The 15,579-nt window shown below is 37.2% G+C and overlaps 1 long non-coding RNA gene across 2 annotated transcripts; it reads left to right on the top strand.

The window, feature by feature from the left end:
* On the top strand, positions 13,370 to 15,199 carry LOC107647974. 2 transcript variants are annotated; one of them, XR_002348417.1, is made up of 3 exons: positions 13,370 to 13,655; positions 13,908 to 14,004; positions 14,875 to 15,199. It is a non-coding gene; the product is annotated as an uncharacterized LOC107647974 (long non-coding RNA). The 2 variants fall into 2 exon arrangements; XR_001621681.2 differs by having other exon boundaries at positions 13,371 to 13,655; positions 13,929 to 14,004.

Below are 15,579 nucleotides of genomic sequence, written 5' to 3' on the forward strand. Positions count from 1 at the left end.
TTTGGAAAGTCATGGAATAATGTAGAATAATATAAATATATATAAAAATATGAATAAGAGTATGAAATAATCTAGAAGTTTTAAGAAAAATGTGATAGGATAGATATTTGTAATAAATGTTCTAGATGATTAATTTAGATCATTGATTAGATTTAATACTAACTGATTCGTCTGTGTACTAGGGTAGCCGAGCTTTAGCAATTCCGAGTAGACTGCTATCAGAGAAGAAGAGCTATACGTCGGCCAGGATCGAACACCGCGGCGGGAATACCTGCAAAAGATACTCTGACGCTCAAGTCAATAATAATCTCTAGTGAGTGTATCAAGTAAATATGAAGACTGAGAATCGAACCTGATTTTAGCCGAGGTTATGTGCTCTGCTTTATAGATGGTGTTATACTCGTTAGTTGCATATTGTGCCATGATTCTCGGTCAGTTACTGTGTTCTGTTTCGGAGGATAAGATTTCGCTGACTACTTCTCTTGTTTCAAATATTCGGCTCTGGATTTATTGATTTTTTCTGAGCTTTCCGGGTGGCCGAGGTTAAGGTTACGTATTATAGCCCCCAAGCTTGCCTTGGTGTGGACAGGACTAAGGCGAACTTTTATATCGGTGATGTCGTGTACCTCGGCCACTAAGTTGTTTGTCGTGCCCATTCCTTATAGCCCCCAAGCTCGGCTTGGTTCTGTACGGCATCCCAAACGTTTTCGTAATTAATAGTTGCTTTGTTCTTCACGCCATTTTGACATGATTGATGTGAAACGTGCCCCGTTTTTCTTGGCACCCCTGTCCGTTGGATTTCACAAGTAATTTAATGCTCCTCTTTTTTGACGATCTGGATTAAATGCAAATAGTTTAGTAACCGTTTGGTCTATAGGGGTTACTTTTTACTGCACTCGTTTTTGTTCCATATTACTGGTTATTGGATAAGAAAAACTTTGTTTCTCTTCCTGTCTGAGAATGAGTAAAAAAGGTCAGTGGTGACTCTTCGTTGCTTTTCTTCTGCATTTTCTGTCTTTTTCTTTTCTTGTCTTTGATGGAGAAATGTGATGTGAGTGATCTGAGTGGGTGGGTTGATGCTAGGGTGAAAGAATATGCATCTCAATTTGATGATGATGAGTCGGTGAGATTGCTGGGGTCGGATTTGTGTGTTAGGGAAGGTAGTGGTGCTAGGATAGAACTGTTGCCTTGTGGGAAAGATGATCGAGTATGTGACCGATTGAGCGATTGGTCCTTCTTTTACATGTATAGCTATCTTTTCACCGAGTTAGGCGTCAAGCTTCCTTTCACTGAATTTGAGTGTGGGGTTTTATATTGGTTAAACTGTGCCCCAACCCAACTTCACCCGAATTCCTGGGGATTTGTTCGGGCGTTTGAGATTTTAATGGAGTTGCTAGAGCATCCCCCTTCTCTTAGGTTGTTCTTCTCATTGTTTCAAGCCAAGGGGGTGGGGCGGGGTTTGTGGGTTAAGAGTTTAAGAGTTTCTTGGTTTTCTCTAAGGCTGCTTGCTTTTTCTCTTCTCCGAGGTTTCTCTTCTTTTGCGCCACAGGTCAGATTGCTTTGTCAATTGCTAACTTATGGCAGATGACCTTAGAGTTTATTCCTGGCATATCATCAGGCATCCATGCAAATAAATCGGCGTTGCTTCGAAGTATTGTGATTAGTTTTGCTCGCTCCTCCCCCTGTAGGGCTTCTCCGATTTGTGTGCACTGCTTTTCGTTGTCTGTTAATGTTATTCGCTGAAGGTTGTCCATTGGTTGAGGCCTTTCATTGAAATCCTCCCTTGGGTCGAGCTCGGCTAGTGTTAAGACCTCGGCCGTGTTGTGGATTGTTTGCACCTGTGGACGAGCTGCTTGTTTTGTCGCGTTTTGCTTTAGGCTGGCGTTGTAGCATTGCCGAGCTTCTTGGTGATCCGCGTATACTGTTGCTATCCTGTTTTCCTGCACAGGAAACTTGACACAAAGATGTAAAATAGATACTACTGCCCTGAATGTATTTAGGGCTGGTCTTCCAATGATTATATTATAAGGGCTATAACAGTCTACTATTAGATATTGAATATCAATTGACTTTGACATGGGTTCTTCCCCCATTGTCGTTCTCAGCCATATGTGTCCCATGATGGGACTCTTTCTCTGGAGAAACCAACCAGTTCTCCAGAGGAATGTTGTATTATTTTTTCTGATAATTTCATTTTTTTGAAAGTAGAGTAAAATAAAACATCAGCACTGCTACCTGGGTCTAGTAGTGTTTTTCTTACCAACAGCTCTCCAGCTTGGATGGAGATGACTACCGGATCGTCAAGGTTAGGGTTTGTTGATTTGAAGTCTGATTGGTTGAACGTTATTGCGACGTCCGGGTCTTTTTCCTTTTGGAGGCGGGTTGTTCCTTCAATTGCCATCATCGCTCTATAGCTTCGCTTCCTGGCCGAACTCGTTTGACCTCCGCCTACGTAACCTCCCGATATGTGGTTGATAACACCTCTTGGTGGATTAGGTGATGTTTGTTTGCTTTTGTCTTTGTCTGCTGATGTTCTCTGGTGTTCGTCTCTGTCTGAGCCGATTTCCTTGTTTTTTCGTCCATCGACATACTTGTCGAAGAGTCCCTGGCGTGCTAGTCTTTCTAGTAGGTTTTTGGCGACGATGCACTCGTCCGTGGTGTGTCCGAATTTTTTATGGAATGCACAGTGCTTGCTTCTATCCACGAATCTTTGGTCTTGGTAGCTTCCTGCTCGGGCCGGTGATTTTACCATTTTGGCATTGAGAAATTATTTGATGATGTTTTCCCTCTTGGTGTTGAACCTAGTGTACGTATTGTATTTCGGTGTGAGCTTGAAAGGCTTCTTTGGATCCTTGTTGCTCGGTGGTCTGAAAGCTTTCTCCTCATCTCTTCGGTGTGGTTGTTTATCTGTTTTTTGGGCCTCGCGAAGTTCTTCAATCTCCATCTGACATGCAGCCCTTTCTCGGAAATCTTCTAGTGTTTTTGGTTTTGTTATCGTGATCGTCTCCCGAAACTTGCCAGGTCTGAGGCCAGCTTTGAGGGCATGCAGATGGACTGCCGGATCTAAGTCTTGGATCTCCATGGTTACCTCAGCAAACCGAGTCATGTAGTCCTTTAGGCTCTCGTGTTGGCCTTGTTTGATTGTGCATAGGTAGTCTGATCCGTGTACATATATCCTGGATGCAGCAAAATAGTCGATAAAAGATCTCGCCAGCTCCTCAAAGGAGGAAATTGAACCTGCAGACAATTTAGAGAACCAGAGTAATGCAGCACCATTAAGGTAAGTGGAAAAAGCTCGGCAGAGCACAGGCTCATTGTTAGCACCGTTAAAAAACATCATGGATTGAAATTTCTTGACATGAGCTCGGGGGTCACCGAACCCCTTATATGGCTCCAATGTTGTGGGTAATACAAAATTTTTTGGCATCTAGAACTTAGTGATCTCCTTGGAAAAGGGATTTTCAAGGGTGAGCTTTTCCTTTACCGGAGTGATGTTCAGGGGATCTGTGTTGCCCTGGGCCGAGCTTTTGGAGCTTTCGCCTTCATGTTTTTCATTGTTCTGTGCGGACAACTCGACTATCCTCCGCACCTCCGCTTGAAGTTCAGCGATTTGAGCTAGGAGCTCTGCTTGTGTGGGTTGAGGGTTCTCGTTGTCAGCCATGCTCGAGGATTGGGAATCCTGTGAAATAGAGTAAGAAACTAGGCAAAGAGAATAGTGGGGTTAGATAACTTCGGCCCCACGGTGGGCGCCAAGTGATTCGTCCGTGTACTAGGGTGGCCGAGTTTTAGCAATTCCGAGTAGACTGCTATCAGAGAGGAAGAGCTATACGTCGGCCAGGATCGAACACCGCGGTGGGAATACCTGCAAAAGATACTCCGACGCTCAAGTCAATAATAATCTCTAGTGAGTGTATCAAGTAAATATGAAGACTGAGAATCGAACTTGATTTTAGCCGAGGTTATGTGCTCTGCTTTATAGATGGTGTTTTGCTCGTTAGTTGCAGATTGTGCCATGATTCTCGGTCAGTTACTGTGTTCTGTTTCGGAGGATAAGATTTCGCTGACTACTTCTCTTGTTTCAAATATTCGGCTCCGGATTTATTGATTTGTTTCGAGCTTTCCGGGTGGCCGAGGTTAAGGTTACGTATCACTAACCATCTATTGAAGAGGTGGATGTCCATAAATAAGAATAAAAGTTAGAATTTGAGAAAATAAATCATTTGTAACAAACACTTAAATAATAAAATATTTTTTTACCAAAATTTCATTTTTCGTTTGTTCTTAATTTTCTTACTAAATACTTAAAGTTAGGCTAATTTACTTGAAATGTGTTGAAGTGTATCAAAAAAATGTGACGTTGGATGAGAATGCACCCAATAATAATACAAAGGCTAAAAGTCAACGAAATTGCTACTAAATTTCCATGGAAAATTGCATTTTAACTGCAACCCCTCCATATACTGGTTTACATGTCCAATGAATTAATCACTTGAAGCGGTTGAACCTGGCACGATATAACCCGCTGCATAAAAAGCGTAATGTGTGAATTTCATTATAAGTAGCGTGCCTTATCTGTTTCAAATCAATTGGCAATTGGTGCCTCTTTGTCTGCGACAAAATAATTGCATAAAACGTCCTTTATGCCACTATGCAAAACCACGTGCAATACAAGCCAATTTTGCTCATGAATCACTCTCCAAAGCTTAGATTAAACACTTGCAATCTTCACATGATGTTGCACGCGTTAAAATTTGTCATTAATATGTCTCTCTAATCTCTATATGGATAAGTATGTTTATTTTAGAAGAAAAATAGCATTTTCCTGATTAATAATGTATTAGCATCAAAGTCGTCCCTGGTGAGAGGTGTGGGATATTTTCAAAAGGATCGATTTTTCAAAATCTGAGCATTTGGTTGGATGAATTCCAAAAGTTTATCCTCCGCAAATGAAGCTTATTACTCTTTATGTTTGATACTATTTAATAAATAAAAGCCACTTTTTTGCCATAAACCAATGAGAGGAAAAAGATAAATTAAAGGGCAATTATATAAGAGAGAAAGAAAAATATGTGAATGGTACGAAGTATATGAACTGAAATCCTTATCCTGTGTCCAACGAATTGTTGGACCACACCAACCACTTTCAGTGTTGTTCTTGAGCTGCAGAGAATTTAACTAATATTTTCGGAACACGTTGCACAATGGTCACATCAATATATAAGAACGAGGGTACAGGTGTTCGTTTCTGGTAGGTCAAATAACATGGTAGGGCTCATCATGATATGATATTTGGGTCTTCTCTTTAACATTATAGGAACCCATGTTTAGCCATCATGGGCAATTTGATCTTCTAGAGAATCCTAGCACATAGCATGTATGATTTGATGTTTTCATCTACTCTCTACTCTCCCGTCTAGTCATTTGAATTTTTCATTTTACCAACATGTAATTACCTTACTTATAACTACTTATGGATATAGCTATCATGATCAAGTTTTCTTATCAAGTATTTTGCTTACAGAAATGTTTAGTAACCAAAGAAAATTAGTCAAAAACAGTCATAACTTTCTTTATTTACTATTTATTAATTGTTACGACAATTAATAAATACTAAATAAGACAAATTTTAACTATTTTTTTTGTCTCTCTAACATTACCCTTTGCTTAAATGGGATTTTTTTTAATCAAATGAGACAAACATTAATTAGCAACCGGATATTATACGTATCTAGTCTGGAGCAATTACAATAACTTAAATGTAAGACGTAGAGCTTTGACTTAGGATAGGAGAACATACACTCAATGACTCAATTGTCTTCATAATATTCAATTGTTGATAAATTAAAAATGAACAGAATATAATAATAGGATCCATCTTCTTAACAGTTTTTGTTAGGCGGATATGCTCATTTATGAGAGTAACAATTTACTTTGTTTCTAGAGAAGGCATCGATCTCTCTTTCTTTTCTTTTCTTGTTCTATATTCATTTCTTTTGTCTTTATTTCTATGACTTGATTGGAAGAATTTCTTTAAAAAAGTATATATTAAAGAGTTTTTGAAAAAATAAATAACTTTTTGTTTGAATGACTTATTTAAAAGTATCTATTTAAAAAGAATAATGTGTGGATAGAAAAATATTTACTTTTTGTGCCTATCAATTATTTTAAACATTTTTTAGGTAAAAAAGGACATTTTTCTTAATATAAAAATAATTAGTTTATGCTTTTTATTTTTTTTATTTTTTGCTTATAAAAAGATATATATTTTTTACAAATTTATAACAATCCAAACACATTCAAAAAGCAACCTTATAATATTTTTTACCAATAAAATAGATCTAAAATATATGCACTCTATTACAAATTTACAACAGAACTTCCAACTCAAAAATTTAGAAAAGAGATAGTCACCGGCACTTTTTAATTTGAGTATTTATTCATTTTGGTCCTAAAGAATTTTAGATTAAACACCTTAGTTTTTAATTAAAATTAATTATTCGATTGATTTCTAACAATTAATTCTGTCAGTTATATGGGTTCTTTATTCCGTCAACTCTACGAAAAACAAAATAGTCTTTGACAACTCTAACGGGGGACAAAATTGTTCCTGCCTCTTCTGTTTGGAAAAGACGTCGTTCTTCCCTAATTTTCATCGTATCTTTCATAACCCTAACATTCATACTCTTCTTCTTTACCTTCATAGTCTTCTTCTCCATTTTCTCCTTCCTCCTCTACAACTCTCAGATCAAGTCATGATGTAACTGTCACGCGTGTCGCACCTACCTCAACATGTCATGGATCACACATTTTCTAAATCTCTGTGATTGGTACACCTACATCTTCCGCACTTCACCCACCAAAAACATCCACTTCCACGTTTTTGATAACAGCATCACCTCCAATCCCGACAACGTCTATCACATCCTCAATGTAAGACCGTGGATTTTTTCTTTTTGAAAATTTGAATAAGTTATTTGAGATTTTGAAAAATATTTTATGAATGATAAGAAAAATATTTAAAATATAAACTCAAACACTTATTTTAAAGATTTTGAACCAAGATAGGGCCAAAAGATCAAAAATCACAATCTGGGTCCAACAAAGCCCAAACCCAAGGCATAAAACCCCCACACTTAGTAAACATTTCAGCCATTCACCTTTATTGAGAGAGTAAGGCATAGAGAGAAGAGAGGAAGAGAGCAAACCTAAGTCACTATTCACTTCAATTTTTCAATCCACATAACTTTCAAACTGTAGCTCCGATTGACAAGCCGTTTGCGGTTACGCGTCACTTTCCTCATCCTCTTCAATTCTATGTAAATATTATGGTGAGTAAATCCAAAATTCCTGTTCTATTTTCGAATTCTTTTCTGTTTTGTATTTTTGGGGTACATGGCGTTGAAATCTTGTGATTTGGTTTTTTAGGGGTACTCTAGCATGGAAACTTCTTTTTTTCTTTGAATTTTCTAATTCTATAAACCTAGGTTGAGGAAATTGTAAATCTTGTTGTGAATAGCTTAATTGTTGAGTTGATCGTTGCGGGTTGGTGTCTCGTTGAGGAACTTGGTGGAGCTTGGACTGGTGGAGGTTGGGATTGACCAAAGAAAGGATTCAAAAGTTGGAAACCATTGTCAACGAAGTAGAGGTTTTTCTTAAAACTATTTTATTACCATGAATTGTTATAAATCGATATTGATATGAAAATTATATTTTTGGTGATTATGTGAGTCTCATGAATTGATATTATGATTGTTGATGTGCTTGAATAGTGAATTGGTATAAATGTTGGGTTTGATGATGGTTATTGTTGTGATTGAGTGATTGCGTTATGTGAGTTGAATTGTTATTGAGTAACATAAATGTGTATATGAATGAATTGAATATGAGTAAGATTGAGCTTGATTATATTGAGTTGATGGCCTACTGAGGCTTGCATTGTTATAAGAATTTGGTCTAAAGTTGTGATAGGGTGAGGTACCTCTATTTAGTAAGTTATGGTAAGTTGGATAATTGTCATTGTTGTGATTGGTTGTGAAATGATGATGTTTAATTGAATGATTGAATTGTTGATGGAAAACTTTGAAAAATAGATTAATTGTAGTGGAATTGTTTGATTAGGTATTGAATGGATAGAAATTGATAAATAAGTATTGAGAATATAGAGAAATGGTTTTGAAATAGTTTGAAACTGATTTGAATTGAGTTGTGGTAAGAATTGGCAATTGAGTGAATTGATAGAACTAAGATTTTTGACCAACTTCGACAGATCATAACTTAGCGTTCAAAGTTCAAAATTTGATAAAATTTATCTTGAATTAAAGATAGTAAAAAGATCTTTAAAATGGTTTAAGAACGAAGGAATATAAAATTTTGTAGCAAAAGTTATTGACATTTGAAAATGGGGTAAAAAACCGAACTATGCAGAGTTGTACAATTTTTGGCAAAATTGAATTTTGCGCGTAAGCATGGGTCATACGTACGCATAAATGTGAAACAGAATTGAAATCACGCGTACGCATAATGAATGCATACACACGATGTGTATCCTGGATTGAAATTGTGCATACGCATGCTGATTTTCTAAAAATTATGTTTTTAACTGTTTGACTTTTCTGGCACGCTTGTAAACCCCGGTAAATCTCATATTATGTCTGATAACTTGTTTTTAAGCTCTGGATAGAGTGTGGCTAAGTACAAACAATTAAATTGAATTATTCCTGGATAAACACTTGGTGAAATCAGATGATATGGTTGCGGAGATAATGGTTCGTTCAGCCCGCAGTGAGAATAGTGATATTATCCAGATCACGAGTTAATGGGGTTGGTAATTGATAAAAGATTGGAATTAATGAGCATAAGTGATAAACCCCTTTTTAGGGTTTATCCTGTGCTTAATCTAGTGGATTTTATCCATTATTCTCACACTTATTCATACAATTCACATGTTTTACGTTTTCCTTCCTGATCTTGTGCTATGATTGAAAACATGCTTCTTTGACCTTATATTTGCTAATATTAATCCTCTCTTATTACCATTCGATGTCGTGATATATGCGTTAAGTGATTTCAGGGATTACAGGGCAGAAATGGCTTAGAGGATGGAAAGGAAGCATGCAAAAATGGAAGGAATACAAGAAGTTGAAGAAATTGCTAAGCTGTCCAGCCTGACCTCTTCGCACTCAAACAGTCATAACTTGAGTTACAGAGGTCCAAATGACGCGGTTCTAGTTACGTTGGAAAGCTAACATCTGGGGCTTCATAACGATATATAATTTGTCATAGCTGCCCCGAAGATAGGTGACGCGCATGCGTGGATCACGCGCACGCGTGACCTGGCAAAAATCCAATCCACGCTCACGCGGGGACGACGCTCACGCATGACAGTGCCGCGACCTGTACGTATTAGAAATCACTGAGGGTGATTTTTGGGCTGTTTTTGACCCAGTTTTCGGCCCAGAAAACACAGATTAGAGACTATAAAGTGGGGGAATCAATCCATTCATAGGGGACACCTTTCATATTCATAATTTTAGGATTTAGGATTAGGATTTCTCTTAAAGGTTAGGTTTACTTCTTCTCCAATTCCAGGTTCAATGTTCCTTTAATTTAATTTCTCTTCTACTTTTATTCATTCTATTATTTTAGTTGATTACTTGATGTTGTCAATTTGGTTTATGGATTCCTATGTTTAATTTTATTTTCTATTTAATATAATTCGAGGTATTTCAGATTTATGATATTCTTAGATTTAATTGATAAAAAGGCATTTTTATTCGAGTAGATTTTTCCCCTTTTGGCTTTGGTTGAGTAATTGGTGATACTTGAGTTGTCAAACTCAACAGTTGATTGAAAATTGGAATTTGCTGATTGATTTGGATCCCTCTAAAGCTAGTATTTCCATAGGAGTTGACTAGGACTTGAGGAATCAAGTTGATTAGTCCACTTGACTTTCCTTTATTTAGTAAGGGTTAACTAAGTGGGAGCAATAAACAATTCTCATCACACCTGATAAGGATAACTAGGATGGGATTTCCAGTTCTCATACCTTGCCAAGAGTTTTCTTAATTATTAATTTATTTTTCTTGTCATTTAATTTACTTGTTCTTTAATTCAAAAACCCAAAAATATACCTTTTTCCATAACCAATAATAAATCATACTTCCCTGCAATTCCTTGAGAGACGACCCGAGGTTTAAATACTTCGGTTATAAATTTTATTGGGTTTTGTTACTTGTGACAACCAAAGTTTTTGTACGAAAGGATTCTTTGTTGGTTTAGAAACTATACTTACAACGTGATTATTTTTATAAAATTCTTTACTGGCAAAAGTCCTCTCGTCAATAAGCTTGATAAATTAACAATGATTTGGGGGTTAACGAGTTTGGTAACTTATGAAATTGATTAAAGACATTAATGTTGATTGATTATGGTCTGAATGACAAGGTCGGAGGTTCGTTCCACTTGCGAGGCAAGATCGTGGGTTCGTCCCGCTTGCGTATTTGATGTGATATAGGGACGGTGGTCTCATCCTGCCTACACACACATACACACACACACACACTCTCTCTCTCTCTCTCTCTCTCTCTTGTTGCAAGGTGTACATGGCACTCTCCTTGCGAGACATGTATACGGTATTCACCCTACAAGGTGTACAGGGTACTTACCCTGCAAGGTGTGACAGAGCACTCTCCCTGAGAGATATGCACAGGGTATTCACCCTGCGAGGTGTACATGGCACTCTTCCTGTGAGACTGGCTTGTGATAAGCCCAGAGATACTTTCCCTCTTGGGGATGCCCAACAGAGAGACAATGATCAGGTTAGCTACTGGATGTGTCGAGTTCTGGCACTATAACTGGCAAGTGAGCTCAGGGTCAGTAAAACAGACATGCATCATAATACGTTTGTTTGTATTTGCTTAGATCTGCATAATTACTTGGCTTGCCTAATTGACATTTTGTTAATTGCTAATTATACTAGTTGTCATACTTGTTCTCTACGTGTGATTATTTGTTTCTCTGTTTGATTGCTTGTGATGGTGACTTATTGGTTTGGAGTGTGGTGGTGTGTAAGTGATTACATGTGGGGGCAGAGGCCGAGATTTTATATTTTTTGGGCTGGATGCCGAGACTTGATATTATTTTGGGTTGGAGGCCAAGACTTGATATTGTTTTGGGCCGAAGGCCGTAATTTGGTAAGTTGGTAAAGGTTGATACGCGCATTGACTTGTGGTGGTTTTTATGTTGATTGATTTTGCTTGGATCAGAGGCCGTGATTGATTATGTGATGGACCAAAGACCGTGAATGATTTATGTTTAAGGTTTAGTAAAGTATGAAAAATCAAACTGATTCAGTATAAACTTAATGAATCTATGCTTGAAACATGATGGTCTTCATACAGTTTAAGTAACTTTTAAGACTTTATAATAAAAGTAAGAATTTGGCATTTGAATAAGTAACTGTTGGTTTTTGAAAAGCTTCATAAGATGAGCGATGATCACTGCGGTTGAACTCCATTCTTTTCCTTACACATATCCTCTTATGACAATTCTAAACTTTCTGGTGAGACCGTGTGGTTAGGTTCTCACCCCTTACAGCCTTATCCTTTTTCAGAAAACAGACGAAGAAGCCAATGAAGATTCTACTAAACTTTTGATTGTGATTTTCTTTGATATATTATCTTAGTTATCGATTTTTCCTCGTTATTATTATTACACTTTTGTCAAGAAGGATAGGAATGTTTGAGTTGATGGCTTTCTATATACATATATGCTTGTAGAAGTTATTCTTGTGAATGCAAAGTGTAATGAGATATATTTGTGTATATATATTTTGTATGTATATATAATATATATACGTCGTAATGCTAAGGCCCACACTCTTCACTTCCGATTGGGAGCTTAAATTTCATACATTTTTTTGTAGTAATATATACCTATAAAAGAAAAAGTATTTTTGGTTTTTCAAAGAAAGCAACGATACATTTACGTGTTAAAGGCTCCTATTTTATCATTATATATGTATGGGAGTTGTCATAATATCCTTGCTATCAGAGCGGCGCAACCGGAAGCGTGACATTCTGATAGTAACAGTGTTACACTCAAGACAAAGTTCCACAACTACCTCAAGGGCACGCCTTTCTCCACTTTCCGGCAAGCAATATAGATTGTTGGACATTAGGATATCATGAGAAGATTTTCCTTCGACATCATATGCAATTCTCATTTGGAATGGACCCCGAGTGTTTCATTCCTTCTCCTCAGAGTCCATGCTGGAAGACAGCTTTGACTTCGCATCCAAGCTATCAGTACAGCAACCAATCTCACCGTCGCCACTCATACGGAAACTGAAGTGATTACTAAACATTGGTTTGGAGAAGAAGCTGAAGAAAGTGATCGGAGTAGTGACAATATGGCCATGGAGATGATAGTGCAGAGGAGGAGGAAGATAGCGACGATGATGACGGGTCTTAACAAATCAAACTTGCTGTCTAGATTCATTGTATCCTTCGAAGACGACAAGTACTTGAAAAACATAATCATTAGTTTTCTGAGTAAGAATTGGTTGAAAACAAGTTGAGGATTTTTCTTCTTGTGAATATTGAAGTTGCAGTGTTAGACTCTGAGGGTTATGTGAGATATGATGGAAATTGGGGAAGAATAGTGTCATTTCCAAACAGAGGGGTCAGGGACCATTTTGTCCTCCGTTAGAGTTTCCAGAGACCATTTTGTCTTTTGTTAGAGTTGACGGAGCAAAGGACCTAAGTAACTGACGGAGTTAATTGTTAGAGACTAATCGAGAAATTAATTTTAGTTGAGGACTAAAGTGTCTGATCCAAAATTCTTTGGGGACCAAAACGAATAAATACTCTTTTAATTTTGATATTTGGGTTACATGATGTTTTACAACATTATTAGAGGGAGAGGTGTTTTATTAAGCTTTGAAGTACAGATAAAGAGAAATCAAGCCGTCTAATTTAAGGAGAGAGAAATTGAATTGTTCATTTATGATATAGAAAAGAAATAAGACTCTCCAATTTCGTACTGTTTGCCATGCATTGCGCATGTGACTGGTGGACCACCGCTTCTCTTTGTAGCAAATATCTCCTCTCATGCTTAGTCACTTACAATTTATCACTCACGCTCCCAACCCAACTCTTTCGCAAAACCAAGGTTCTAAAAACCGGACCGGACCGGCCGGTCGAACCGGTTCAATCGGAAACCGGCGATGCAAACGGTCCGGTCCTTCCCCTATAACCGCTCGCAGTAAAATTGCCAGAAAATCGTCGAACCGGTCGGTTGGGATGGACCGGTAATCATCCGGTTCGGATAAAACGGCGTCGTTTTTTAATTTGAAAATTAAAGGGAAACGGATCCAGTGATCCACTCGTAAGTCGTGACCCAACCTCCCTCTTCCCCCAATCATTCATTCATTCCTAACCCAGGTCCTCAGAGAAACAGAGATGAGAGAACTATGAATCGAAGAAACCCTAGCCGCCTAGCCCTCCATCGTCGCTGCCTAACCCAGGTCATCAGCGCCGCCGCCATCCCAGGTCCTCAGCACCGCCACTTCGTCCTCTTCCCCGTGTCCGAAACCCAGTAACTTGGCAGGTCCTCTTCGGCTCTTCATCTTCGTTGGCTTCTCGGCACGGACCCAGGTTAGTGGCTTCTCGCCTTCATCTTCACTGAATGTTTAGTCATCTTCTTCAATTTTTTTGTTGTTCTTCTTCTTCTTCACTGAACCCTAGTCTGCTTCGGTCTTGGTTTCAACTATTTCAAGTTTGGTTTTGAAGGTTGGTTCTTCAATTATTCTTTTGGTTCTGTCTTGTATTTGCTGGTTGCTAATGGTGGAAATTTTACAAATTTACAAATTTGTATGTATGGTTCTGTATGTATGGTTTTGATGGCAGTTGCTGATAGTGTTTTACCAGTTGTTGTTCGTGGCATGGAGTAGCTTGCCGTCGGGTCGCCGGTTTCCATCGTCTCGCCGGTTGCCGTCTGTCGAAGGTTAGTGGCCTCCGCTTCTTCCTTTTAATTTCTGAATGTTCAGTCTTCTTCTTCGTTTGACGTTCTGAAATTACAGGTGGCTGGCTCTGTTAGTCTGATTTAGTGTTTCCTGTTTTGTAATTGTTGGATTTAGTTTGAAATTTTTGTCAAAAACTTTAATAAGACCATTAACTTGTTTTACTGTTATCACATTCAAGAACTTTAATAAGAGCATTAAGTTCATCAGGTTGTGCTTTCCATCTTGCTAGACTGAAGGAGGAGTTTGTGGTGCTTCATTGCTTGTTTAAGAACTAATCTTGGTGTGCACTGAGCCATTGATTTTGTGTTGTTATGCTGTTGCTGCTATTTTTTTTTGTTGCTAATTGTTCTTGATTTCTAAATGTGAAATTATTTGATTTGTGTTACTAATTAGAGTTTTTGTGAGTAGTTATGACCAAACCAAACATAATTGAGCAGTTAAGAAATACTCATCTCATAGGAAAGTTTCATCTTTTGAGACCGAAGATTCTTGATGTGCAGGAGGAATGAATGCTTGACCCCCGACTCTTGATTTTGTATCCTATTAGCCTAGACATGCCATGTTGTATCAAGTTTGTAACTAATACACCTTCTAGTTTATATTTATCAACTTGCAGTGTCATCTTTTCAATGTGTAGACAAATCAAAATTGATTTTTCATTTCTTCACATCCTAGACAAACAAATGTTATGTTTGCAGTGGAGACTCTCTTTTAAATTCAAATAATAAATTGTTCTTCTCTCGGTTAGTTTTGCTTTGATTTCACTGAATACTTGCATACACTTCAAGCTTTAATATGTTTTGAGCGATAATATTAATATGTTTTGAATTATCTACTTGAAACTTTATTAGGGAGCAGCTCAAAGTTGGGAGTAGAGTAGCTTGCAGCATTGAAAACCATCAGCACAATGAACAACACTGAGTGCTTCAGGAAGTATGGTGATAAAACAGAAGTTTCTTAAGTATCCTGGATTTTATATTTTAGAAGCCAAATGATTGATCCTATTTTAGGTATCTTTCTAAAGATGGTTTACACAGACTCAATTTATGAATTGTCACCATCATCTAAAAACACATTTGATTGGAAGCTTGGAAAACATTTAATATTATCAATGTATTAACTATTAAACAAACATGTTCTGAAAGTTTATATTATAGTAATAAATATGTTTTATAATTTTTATTGTGTTAATGATTTATTGATTATTTTTTATTGTGTTGATGAGAGTTGTTTTATAATTTATTTATTATTTTATTTTAAAATAGTTTTTTCAGTTGGAGCACAGTTGGACCGATTAGACCAATAAACTAATAAATCAGTGAATAAAACGGTTCGATAACCGATCCGGTTCTCAGAACCTTGTACAAAACTAGAAGAAAAGAACACTTTTTATATGGCTCCCTCATTATCATCAATAGAGCAATGTCTAGGTGACCCAGAATTAAAAATATCGATCATTCTAAAATTTATATTGCTAAATATCTTAGTTGTTCTAATGATGTAAGTAATTATTTTTTAATTTTATTTTAATTTTTAATAATAATAGTGATAATGTT

Source organism: Arachis ipaensis, chromosome B06 (assembly GCF_000816755.2).
Source record: "Arachis ipaensis cultivar K30076 chromosome B06, Araip1.1, whole genome shotgun sequence".
Classification (NCBI taxonomy): domain Eukaryota; kingdom Viridiplantae; phylum Streptophyta; class Magnoliopsida; order Fabales; family Fabaceae; genus Arachis; species Arachis ipaensis.